Source organism: Pungitius pungitius, chromosome 19 (assembly GCF_949316345.1).
Source record: "Pungitius pungitius chromosome 19, fPunPun2.1, whole genome shotgun sequence".
In the NCBI taxonomy this organism is placed as follows: domain Eukaryota; kingdom Metazoa; phylum Chordata; class Actinopteri; order Perciformes; family Gasterosteidae; genus Pungitius; species Pungitius pungitius.
In genome coordinates this window covers 15,441,023-15,449,819 of record NC_084918.1, presented here as the reverse complement: position 1 = coordinate 15,449,819, position 8,797 = coordinate 15,441,023, and the positions used below count along the sequence as shown (strand labels likewise).

The following is an 8,797-nucleotide window of genomic DNA, read 5'->3' as shown; positions in this document are numbered from 1 at the left end:
ACTACTATGTTACACTTTGAGGTTTCATTTCCAGCAGAGACTCTCTTAGCTCAGCACGGCATTGGCTGGCCAAAAAATAGTGACATCCGGCGACCAGGAGCTCTGTTTCCATCCCGATGGTTTCCATCAGGTCCACCCACGTACAAACCACTGTTACACTGCTCCGTTGTTGCTGATCCACCCGTATCTAGGCCAAACAAAATTGAACCGGTTGGTAACAGCTGCTAAAGTAGAACTCCAGGAGCATTGCTGTATGTTGTGCTGTTGAGCTGTTGTGTTATTTTTTAAATGACTTAAGTTTCGGTTTGTTGATTTAACTTAAACCTATGAGACTTGGTGGGATACCACAAAATTGTCACTAAGGAACTTCAGTAACAAACAGAACACAGAGAGGACTTTGTTAAATGAACATTCATCTATTTGAGCCCCACAGGGAACAAACAAATACAGTTTTTCCCAGAATTGTACTACCTTCAGCACAGGAGAACAGATGAAATTATACTTCCATTGAACTGCGTGCCGAGGGCCTGGCGTCCCACTTTGGAGCCGCCACCCTCCCTATTTTATGTGCGTAATGTTCAAAAAGAAGTGTCATGATGCTTAGATAAAATGCTTTGCTCCCCTCCTCCGGCCTTCTGTGCCGTCTCTCTTTTTTCAACATGTCACGCTGCCATTAACACCAAAACGCTTGTTGCCTGTATCTTATCATGAGACTAAAAGATGAGATGGTGAGGAAGTCGCATGTTTTCTGTCTCGAAGTGAACTTCTTTCATCATTACATGGAGATGATTATGGAAGAATGCACGTGGAGCATTGATCATTATTATATAGAAAGTATTGTAAATGAATACATGTATTACATTTTCCTTCAAGAGAGCTTGTTGTGAATGTCCTAATGGGAATGGACTTGAATGGGCTTTGGTTGGATCGGAAGGAAACCAGTCAAACATCTGCTGCATGAAGCCACTACTAGGCAAACATTCCGGAACATCGGGCTCAGCAACCGACAGCCGGGTCGCAGAGTGTGCAATGTGCGAAGCTTTTGACAAAGAGGATCGAGGAACAATTAGTGTCAAAAGAAGCATCTCTGGTGTGGTCCTCTGGTGGGCTCTTTTAAGAAGAGCTTTGTTCTTTTTCTGCCCACATGACTTCTGGCTGATGTCGTTATTTTTTAGATTGTTGTCAGTGTGGATCCGCTGGATGCAGGAAGAGAAGCGGACGTGAATCACATTTATCTCCGTTTCCATGCACCGTGGCACTGTAGGGGGAAAAAAAAATGCTGTGACGATAATGTACTCTGTACGATGATGGTCATACACCTTGATGATCAATGTAAGTCATAAAAGGCACAGTGACACAGAAAGTGATAAATCTCCCAGGTCCTCAGTGAAGCAAGGCACATAAAAGCAGGCAGATGTGGGATTTTCATGGCTATTGCCGGATTCTACTCCTCACCTCGGGGGCAAAAAAAATGCAAATAAAATAGGGATTATAAAAAAGGATAATGTGTGGGCTTTGGAAGATGAGGAATGAAAATATCAGCGGGTCTCTTTGTGATTTGTATGTCCAGCGGCGACACTTGAGATGAACGAACCATGTCTTAAATTACCATGTAATAAAAATTTTACCTAAAGAAGGTGGGGAGTCTCGAACAAAAAAAAATTGCATCGGCAGGTTAATGGTGCTAGAAAGTGGGGAAAAAAGACCATTATATTTTCCCATCTGTGACAAATCCTATTAGTAATGTGGCATGTAAAGATGGACGTGCCCTGATGTTCTGTCTGGTGGACATCTCATTCTGTTGACTTGAACCAACCAAGATCCATTGGGGCATGAAAGGGAGTAATCAGCGTTAGGCCTGACTGGTTTCCTGTGAGTGTGGTGCGCTGACTTAATCACCAAGCTGTCCTCTGTGCCGGCAGATATTGTGCTTGTCATGCAAATAGAAACGCGACCCTCTCTCTAATAAATGCAAATTCTCTTTCACTCTATGCTCACTGCTGTGTCCAAGTGGTAAAAATCCACTGTTTATCCTGCGCTTTTCAGTCGATCGAAATCTATAACGGCTCTCGTTTTGAATTTGTCCAGGCGTGACATGTACTGTTTTGGACCGTGAGTCGTTCCTAATCAACAGAGCTCAGTGCAAAGAAGCCATCCGGCCTGGTGGTGTCTGAGGTGCGTGCTCAGTGATATGAGGAAGTTTAATAAGCTATTCATGAAGCCTGGTGTGTACACGGCAACGTCTTATCTGGAGAAAGGAACAAGATTGAGGGCTACACACCGTTCAGGGTGATTGTATGTTATTATCAGCAGGCCTAACAGTGCCTTGGGCGGTTAGGCTCTATACGTCAACACAGAATGGTGTTAAGTGCTTCTTTCAGTCTGTCTTAATAATTTGTGATTTCATAATGTGTAAGGCAATTTGTTGAATTGTTTTTCTGTAAAGACCTAGAATGCACTGTGTGTTTCCTCTGGTACTTAGTGATCCATGAACGTTGCAGGGGTTTGTTTTTGTCATGCAACTCATTAGAAGCGCTGTCATCTATGGAATTAACTATGCAATAACCTCCTATGATTGCTAATAGGTAAAAACAGAAAGGACCATCAAGTCTTGGGCCAAAATGAAGAAAAGATGAATATCAATAAATGCAGCAACACAACATCAATAAAGTGATGCTGTAAAGGGAAAGTTTTAACTACATAACTGCTCTGCAATTCACAATGGATTGTCTTCACATTCCCCTCGTTCCCCACACTCAATTCATATACCTTCTTGTCCAGCAGGTCAGCTGGACACACTCAGTGGCCAGTGGAACGCAGCACGCTGTTTGCACAGCATCTTTGAGCTGTATGCGATACCCGAGGATAGCGCCTCCGCCTGGTTGGGTGCCATCGCTCTATGGAAAGGTCTTTTATTTTGGCTTGCAATTTGAATTATATTTCATACCTAATGGAGCTATGCAGTATATTTTCCACCGCATTTACACCATGAGTACCAGTAGAGGACAGGAGCATTTGACTGTATTTCTATTTTTTTAACAAGGCCTTTATTCAAGCAAATTGTTGCACAGTTGATATGGTTTGAAACACACACACACACAAACCTCATCTCCTCGTCCAGCCCCCATATGTGGGGACAGCTACTAGTGACTGGCGCCGGTCCTACAGGGAGGAGGACAAACAGTTGAGATAGAACGCGGCCAGCAAAGCGAGCCATGCATTAAGATGACAGGGCACTATCTTTTTGCTCACGACACAGACAGAAGGAAAGAGAAGAAGAGAATAAAGGCCAAATCAATACTGTCATTATCGGCCTGTGTAGGACTGAATTAGATGTCATACAGCCTCAGGGTTAAAGAGGGGACTTGATACATCTGCACATTAAGGGTGCTGTGTGATGGATACAGCTGTGTGTGTGTGTGTGTCTGTGTGCGTGTGCGCACTGGTCAGGTTTTCCCTAACAACAGTTTTAAATAGGCAGATCTTACTTCACGTGCAAACAAACAGACCCGTTTGCATCCGTCCGGGTCTGCACACAGAGGTCCAACAGAGTCAGCGGTGTGTTCTGTCAATGTGACGAAGGGCAGTAAGTCATTGTTAAATGTAGATCATGGGGCTGCAGATGTATCTTTTATATTTTTATATTAGATTTTTTCAGCACGCTCTACCATGAATTGTATTACCTTTTTCACATACTAATAATATGGCTTTTTACTCCATTTTCTGACTTGACTCTACTCTTGACTTTTTTGTAGTCTTTTGACCTACGATGCTTCTGCTATTTTATGACATTCATGACCTTTTTTTTTTATGTACTTCCTCTGCTTGTACTATTGTCCGACTGGTCACCTGATCACCCGGGGGGGCCGTGGCGCATGGAGCAGGGAGGGTGCGCCTGGATCTGCAGGGTTGTTGGTCTGAACCCAAGCTGCTCCTGTCACGGTTTGGGTCCTCTTCCTGTCTTATTTTGTAGTTTTCTTGTCTCTCTCTCTGGGTGAGCTTCACTTCCTGTCCTGTGATTGCCTGATTGCTTCCACCTGTGTCCAATCACCTGCACCTCCCTAGTGTGCCTGTTGTCCCTCGTCGCGTCATCGTTGGTGCACGTCCTTTGGATTTGTTTGGTGAATAAAGAGCACCTTCCGAAAAACGTTGAATCCTGCGCTTGAGTCCTCCCTTCTGCCTGCACCAGCACTCCAACCTGAAGTGTACTTGAGTAAAGGGATTAAAAAACTAACAAAAATACTTAATTCCCCCTACGAACAAAGAATGAAAGTGAATTTACCAAAAGTTGGTTACAATGAATTGTTGGGAATATTAAACAACGATATATGCCAACAAACTATATTGTGACTTTTTGAGAAGGGTTAGGGTTTTTGGGGACAATACACCTGTTTGACTTGGCTGCATCATGATTTTTACTCACTGAAATATTGATGTTGTGTTTTGTGTTGTGACTTTTTGTTATACCATTCCATGTTTATGCCTTTTTTACGTGACATCTTTACACTTACCATACCATACTTTACTATTCCATCATTTGTGATGAGTTTCAAATTCTATGTTATGCCATTTTTTTTTAAGTCGGATAATTGTGGTTTTCTTAACCATGCTCATCTCTGTTAATATCATTGTGGCATATAATTAATGAATTAGGATTCATATCAGGGTCTTAGATTGTTTATTTGCTGTGCCTTCATTTCAGATTAGAGTGGGTAAGTGTGCTCAAAAGAGCTGTACTTGATCCCGTAGTGGTGCTGTTCGCACTGACGGTTTTAATATTGGCCACGGTCTCTGAACATCTGAGACTTACTGGTTCTGAACTGCCCGTGGGAAGAATTACCACAGAGTCTGTGGATTCACGGTTAAAGACTCGACACACTCCTCATTTTGGGAAACGCCAAGTGGAACAATTTCTAACTAGTATAATTCTGCTCGTTCTCTATCACGTCTCCTGTGTGTGTGTAAATTTCGCTTACGTTAAACTGTTGGAATGCACATATGAGATTGATTGAGTAGCATCACCTGACCTGTCCTGACACGGCTTTTCTATCTCAAAACGCTGGAATCTGTGTCCCTTAAAATACAAGCACTCCGTCAGAAATGTAATAATTCCAAATGATCTATTTTCTTTTAGGTCTGCGTCCAAACACAACAGCATCAGGGACTAGAGCCGTAAGTTATTATTGATTGCCTTCCTTATTTTACTTGAAACGTTTATTCCTTGTTGGATTCATTTCATTCGTACGGTTTGATTTGAAAACCGATGATAAATATTGTTGAGAAATGATTCAAAATTAAGTCTTTTTTTTGTAGTTGACTATATACACAATCAGCTACTAAACTACTCCAACATCTATGGGAATAAATAACCGCTTCAGTTAGATCTCCCAGACCTTTGCATGAGGATATTGTCTCCTAATGGAGCTTGCTGTATTTTGATTGTTGTTGGGATTAACCGATATGGCCGTGACTCCGGGCTAGAAATGCACAGTTACACCTCCTCTTGCACGAGCCCCTTGTATAGCAACAATCCAGCCTTGTGGCTACCAAAAGATGCCTCAAATGGGCAACGTGGCAGAATGTCAGACATGAGAAATGAGCGGTCATGTTAAAGGTGTCTGATCGAGAGAACGGTTTCCCTGCTGCTCGTCACTGGAAGAAATCAATAGAAATATTGCCATCTATTGCTTTTTTGTCACTATAAGCTATGGCTTTTTTATGAATTCCATGGCATACTATACTATACTTATAGTGCTATAAAATACTAAAGCCCACAGAGGATTAAACTAGATAACATCTGTAACTCATAATTATGACCATTGACTGCAGGAGTAACTAGAAAGAAATCCTACCTCACATTTATGGACTACTTTTATTGCCTCTGTACAAATCCCTTTAAATCAAGTCAATTCTAAGCATTACAAAGAAACAAAGGCCCTGTGAACAGTTCGATTAGGCCCATGAGCCGCCAGGTGCTCCCACTCCCCCCCCGATGACTCTCTGCGGTGGGCTTCAACTGATGGCCGTTGATCCTTTAAAGGGGGGGAGTCAATGACACATTCCAATCAGAAAAACACTACAAAAAATGTATTTGGGGGAGAATTTTCCGCCTGAAAATGTATTTGGAACTGGACTCTTTTTGGATAAAGCTGTGAGTGGTCTATACACCCATGTTCAGGTTACATTCATCTATGCTTTCTTCTGATTGCCTGGAATCTACATATGATGTGTAAATAATTGCAGTCCCTTTTATTACAAATTCAAATCGAATCGGTACAGTATTAGGAAACTGTGTATGCAGTGAAGGATTTAGGTTTCTGCCATTAAACATGCTCAGTACTAGAAAAAAAGCATCCCATAGTAGTGTCTTTAACGCCCACGTTTGCCCTGAGGAGCTTCTTGCTTGTGTGGCTGGTAAGTAGCAACATCTCTACATATTAACACAGAATCTTCCAAAGAGGTGACACATTTTCCTTTCCATTTCTGTGACTCCCAACAGGAAACTGTTGCATCCACCCAGACGCGTTTGGTCGGGACTCTGCACATCACCTGCTGTGAGAAACGCCTCGAGGGAGCAGCGACACGCTCTGAGGAACACAAATGAGATGACACAGGTGTATTATCCCCTCTCATCACGTGCGCTCATTTACCACTGCTTTACAGTTTCCTCATTAAGCTTCTTAGAATGGCTCCAATGCACAGGTTTTTCTTGTTCAGGATACAGATTCACTTGCAGTAGTTGCATAGGATCCTTTTACACTTGCAGGCCTCCTGATGCCGACAGTGGGCCTTGTAATTGCTCAACTTTTGGTTATCATGGTATATATTTTACACGACACTGGTGAGGGGACACTGTCATTTGGATTTGGTCAGTTCTTTGTTAGACATATGGAGCAAAGAATAATCAGTACAACAAAAAGGAACAAAGTGTCTGTGGCATGTTTTTCAAAATGTGTTTTTGAAGCTTACAAGAAGAACCTTAAAAACTCAAATTACATTTGCAAGTTATTTTCAAATGCATACTATGCATTGCATATCATATTCTTTTTTACTTCTCTAATCCTTCTTTCTTGTTTTTGTAAAATAACTTTTTTGGCCTCAAACACTTATTTAAAGTAGATTTAGAACAATTTACAGTAGAGATGGAATTGAAATCAGCAGACTACTGGTTTTCTCTTTAAAAATGGATTTTGCACAAGGGGAGATGAGATGGAAGCTAAGCTGAGACCAGCTCACTGTCCAGATAATTTGTTCCAACTGTTTAAATTCCCTAAGAAATAATGCAGTAAAGAAATGTACTACAGTTTTTCTTTAGTTCCAAATGGGCTGCAACTTAGTTGTGTTGTTCATCTCCGTGTTGCATAGTGACAATAAATTCTCTTTTGTTGCTAGTTTGTTGCAAATGTTACGTACCCTTTAAGTATATAGCCTTTTTCAGAACGGTCAACGATATTTATGCGTCCAACTATATAGAGATAAATTCGTTGTTTTTTGTTGTCATAAAGAAAATTGAAATAGTACTGCAGAAGAAGCGTTTTTCAACCGCAGACACGCAAAAGTGTACATAGCGATTCATCACCTTAAAGTGACTGGTAGCCAAATATTTTAATAGTGAGCTAGCTACAGAAAAGCCACGAGGGAGTTAAACACAGGGGAGACCGTCTGTGAGCAGAGTGATGGAGAGCCGGATCAGAGTGTCCCACACTGCCGATACGTCGCACCGGACCAGCTATCGATCGGCTCTGCGCTTCTGGCTTGATACATCGTGTCATCTTTGTTTAGAGAGCGGGGATCCAGGACGCCAGCGCTTCCATTGAAATGCTCACACCCGAATCTAAAAGCCACTCGCCGTTGGCTGCGAGCAGCGGCGTCTCGGCGCGATGATGGATCGGGTCATCTGCTCCGGTCCCGGGGCTTCGACTGTGCAGCGTCATCTTCATCAGACGACGACCGACAAGACGTCCATCATGGCAAAGTCCCGCCGCCGGGCCCCCGGTCCCTGATGGAGCAAAGCCTTGCTTAAATCAACACGTGGGCAGCAACTTCATCATTTTGGCTCGTTTAGAGCTGGAGACAGATGGAAGCTCGGTGAGCAGCAGCGGTTCAGGCCCTCAGGGTCTGATCGGTGTCTATGTCAGTTTGATACTGTACTGTTCTCACTGTCACATGCTACATGTGCTACGCTATCTCAAGAAATGTGTGTCATCAATTTTCATACAAGTGACAACTTTCTGAAGACTTTCTGGGTCTTATGGAGTTTTATAATTCCTAAATTGGATATGTACAAGTGGAAGTAGTCATTGTGGCGTCGGCCATTGATCGGTGGATTGCTCTTATGAAGCTCTGAGTTCCACGTTGGAAAAGGGCAACCACTAGGTAGCCTGCAATTTTTACACTTTGGCATCAGCTTCACTCTGGAGAACCAGGCCTTTCTGCTTGATTGGATCCCTTTTTATGTTTTTTTTATTCAATATGTCTCTGATTGTTGCATGCCTGGTAGTCATAATTAATATTCCAACATTCAGACCCAAGGTTTCAGAGCAAACAAGTGTTTAATTTTTTAATGAGTGGCCCCAGTGTGTCTACAGCTAACACGTGACCCGCTGAACCAAAAAACCAAGAGCTGACCGCCATTAACGGTTCCATTATGGCTGAAACTCAATGAAGTCAAACTATTTGATAAACCGCTGTCATGCCGCTCTGACTCAGGAAGCAGACTGTTGATTAACAAAGCTCAGCAAGGTAATAGCATTAAAACACAGTGGTAAAGGGCCCTCTATACGTTTGTACTTTGTGG

General features: G+C 42.5%; 1 long non-coding RNA gene across 1 annotated transcript; it reads left to right on the top strand.

Moving 5' to 3' along the window:
* The first annotated feature begins 5,116 nt into the window (after nucleotides 1-5,116).
* On the top strand, nucleotides 5,117-8,085 carry LOC134107522 (uncharacterized). The gene is made up of 3 exons (XR_009942777.1): nucleotides 5,117-5,172; nucleotides 6,500-6,614; nucleotides 7,783-8,085. It is a non-coding gene; the product is annotated as an uncharacterized LOC134107522 (long non-coding RNA).
* Nucleotides 8,086-8,797: the final 712 nt, after the last annotated feature.